Genomic DNA, 3,936 nt, shown 5'->3' with positions numbered 1-3,936 from the left:
TTGTACTTATGTTGAAATTAAGAAAATATATTACAGTACTATTTTTACATTCTATGAAAATTTTTGTTGCTCCATATAGACCAAATTTTTAATTAAGAACCCCACCCAACCCCTGGTCAATGGTGTCCTGCTTTACCAATGTTAAAATCTGGTCACCTTACCTTAGAAGGCACCCACAGGAAGGTGTAAGTCAGGCAATGGGTGAGAGGGAATTGAGCACTTTCCGGAAGACGATCCCCAGGAGTCTGGAAAGTCTGAATGAGGCTGCTGAGCTTGGATTTCTGCATGGGGGAGGATCTGCTGGGTCAGAGTTCCCTCAGGGCTGGCATGTGTCATTTGGAGCATTATATGGAATCAGTTAGCTGGAAAGGAGTACTTATGAAATGTCTGCTTAATTATTAATGCTTATATAATCAATAAACAAAGCAGCTCTGAGAATGCAGACTAGGGAATATTAACTTCTGTTCCCTTCCCAAGGACTCAAACAGTGCTGGTGTCTGCTGGGGCCTCCAGGTCCTTGTTGGCGTAGCTGATGCAAGAGAAGGAAAAGAGAAAGGAAATGGAGATGGAGAGGGGTCCATCTTATTCCCAGGGCCTTATGCTTAGTGAAGAATTTATTGATACGGTTTCTGAATTTTAGGATGGAGAGAGGGGTAGACACATGAAGGACATGACCACAGTTATACAGGATTCCTTAGCATTTTTCACTCTCCTGTGTGAACCATCGGTTGGTGGGGAGTAAGTGATGGTGAAGGCATGGAGGAGAAAAATCCCCCTCTCCTGATCTCAGACTGTAAAGCATAACTATGTGATGCTTGCTGGGGGCTTTGAGATCATAGAAAGCTATTGTCTGCTTGATGTTTTGTCTAGCTGTCTAGCCACCTGTCTCTATTTCCTTCATCTTTTCTTTGTTCTCATTAATATAAAACACCTATTTTCTACCTTACACAGGTAAGCCTTAAAAACATTACAAAAATTTTAACTTATGAATTGCAATATAGGTCTTCAATGCTTAAAGATAAGCCACAGCTAAATTAGCAAGGTATGTCATAATTTCATCAGTAATATATGAGTATTTATTGAGATGTGTGTTCTGAGGGCTGGAAGAGTTGCACAGGTTAAACAAATATTGTTTTATGACCCCAGGAGCTCCCAGAAGAACATATGTACAAAGAGCTCTAGGGAATGGGGGTGGCAGCAGTGAGGTAACAAATGTAGTACCCTAGGGGGACAAGGAAAGGATGTAGCTATGGACCTGGGTAGGCTTCATGGGAGAGATAAGCAATGATTTGGGCTTGTGGACTGGAAACATGGGGTATGACCTTCTGTGATAGGTCATCTTTTGTCCTAATGTGCCTCCCTCTTATAGCAATGGCATAGGATCTAGTGATTTTCAACCAGTGTGCCATGGCTGAGAGGATCTCAGGTATGCCACCAAAAATTTTAAAGATCATTAATTTAAATTATTTTTGAAAGAAGTTCAAAGCACAGTAAGTGTATGTGTATATATATATATACATAAATATATATATTATATATATTATAAATAAATATATATATTTAACTCTTTTTTTGATCAACATAATTTAAGTATGCTCTGGAAATTTAACTATAGGCTCAAATGTGCTGTGAGATAAAATGGCTAAAAAACATTGATCTTGACTATAAATCCATAGGAAGAGCCCTTTTATACAGGATTAATATCCCTCCCCCAAAATAAATAAACACAAATCCCAAACACTCCCCTTTCCCCCAGCATTTAACTATGCAAATCATGTTCATAATATGTGACTTTGAGGCCTAATCAGATCCTACAAGGTTTTCAGAATCAAAGGAAGATTAAAAACATGTTAAACAGTTTGCCTGTATGTAATGTTCTAATTCATTGGCAATTAGTCATAGTTGAATGTGAGTATGTATATAAATGGGGAAAACCTTCTCAAACATTCTTAATGAACAGACTTTATTAAAATGGGCCATGAATGGACTCTAAACATCAAGATTTTTCTTCCAATGTTCCTTTCCAACCCTGATTCAAGGAAAAACTTTAAGGAAGGTTGTCTTCATCACCTGTCCACTTCATGAAGTTGTTCATTTAAGAAACATTTGTTCTGTGCTAATTGCTAGGATGTACAAAGGAAAATGAGACAAAATCTTTTTTTGGATGAAGTGTGTGATCTTGGGAGAGAAGGCAGATACAAAAGCAAATACCTGCCTACGTGTTATGTTCAATCTACAAAATTCAGTGAGAAGGGAAATTAGAAAACGTGAAAAATGTTAAGGATGAGGTTAACTTTGTTATTTTTGTAGCTATAAACATGAAGGCATCTTGATAATGTTTACAACAGTGATGGGTAAAATGTAGATGTAAATTGAAAGTCCTTAAAGTAGCATGTGTCCCCAGCTCACAGTGGTTCTTGTAAGTGGCCCCTTCTACAGTGGAAGGCAGCTCAGCAGCCATTTTGTGTATGACAGTGATTGGGCCAGCAGGGGCATGTGAGTTAGGCAGAGTCAATCAGAAGGAGAGCTGAGAGCTAGCAGGACAGCACCCCAGCCTACTGGGCCAGGAGCATGGCAGCTGTTAACTCTGAGAATATAGCAGAGAGAGAAAAGATCAGAGCAGAGATACTTTGCTGTCCTTGGGTGTTGTGAGAGATCCATTATAATCAGCTTTCTTACCAGGACATCTCCAGTTATCTTTTGTTACTGGCCCCTGAGCATTGTAACTATCAGGGTTTCACGGTGGCTCTCCTTTCTCTTTTGCCACCCATATGCCCAGTCTCATGTTTCCCATGTGGTTGTCTAAGAGCACTAACTATACCTCTTAATCAGGTTGGGTCAGTGCCCAGCTCCCTACTGCTCTGACCACTTTCCCTCTCAAATCTCTCCTAATGTGCCTTCATCCCTTCTGAATCTCCCTCTTTTCATTGCTACCAGTTCTTGGGTATTTATGCGTTCTAGGAGTAGTTTGCTTACATGCACTCTCATTCACATGTACTCTGCTAAAGCCCTATGAAGTAGGCATTATTATCCTATTTTATATGCAATCTGGGTAATATCTGGGTTTTTCCAGTCCCTGGCGATTTAGCTAAAATCAGAGTGAACTTCCATCTGTGCTTTGAGGAAATGCAAAGACTTTCTGCACATCTGTGAATTCCCAGAGCCTTTATGTGTTGTCCCTGGCTCTGATTTCCCACTCCTAATTTATTCTTATTCTCTGTTCTTATGGCTGTTTTTTAATTCCCTCCCTAGTGATGACCCAACCTTCATATCCAGCATATTTGCCTTTAACTTTCCTCACACCTGACACCCACAGAAGCATCCCCTTAAAACTATGAGGAGCTAACTTTTAGTGAGGATTTCAGGTTGTGGGGATGGGTCACATTGTGCACTGCAAGCAAGTTAAAATTTCTTACTAAATGTTACTGTTTCGAAAAGCCCTTTAGACTTGCCTGCTTCCATTGACTCTCCTGGGCCACTTAATTCTATGCTACACCAAGCCCTCTGTCCCATCGCAGGCTCCAATCTTGGTCTTTCCTCTGCATCCTTCCTCCAGGGCTGGCTGAGCAAGAGAGTCTTTTATATGAGAGGAATCACACTCCTTAGAAAGCTTCTGTGATTGTAAATGACAATTTATAATTTCTCTATTTTCTTTATACTATGAGGAAGCTAAGGCACAAAGTGGTGTTATGAATTGAACAAGGTTCCATGTAGCAAGTATACTTGCAGTAGCAGGTCCCTTCTTTTCCCTTCCCTTCCCTTCCCTTCCCTTCCCTTCCCTTCCCTTCCCTTCCCATCCCGAGTCTCACTATGTTGCCTGGGCTAGAGTGCAGAGGCAATATTATAGTTCATAGCAACCTCAAACTCCTAGGCTCAAGTGATCCCCTTGCCTCAGCCTCCCAAGTGGCTGGGACTATCATAGACATGTACTACCAT

This window comes from Otolemur garnettii, unplaced genomic scaffold, assembly GCF_000181295.1.
Source record: "Otolemur garnettii isolate 467f Iridium unplaced genomic scaffold, OtoGar3 scaffold00005, whole genome shotgun sequence".
NCBI classification, from domain to species: domain Eukaryota; kingdom Metazoa; phylum Chordata; class Mammalia; order Primates; family Galagidae; genus Otolemur; species Otolemur garnettii.
The sequence above is the reverse complement of the archived record's forward strand: the minus strand, read 5'-3'. Positions refer to the sequence as shown.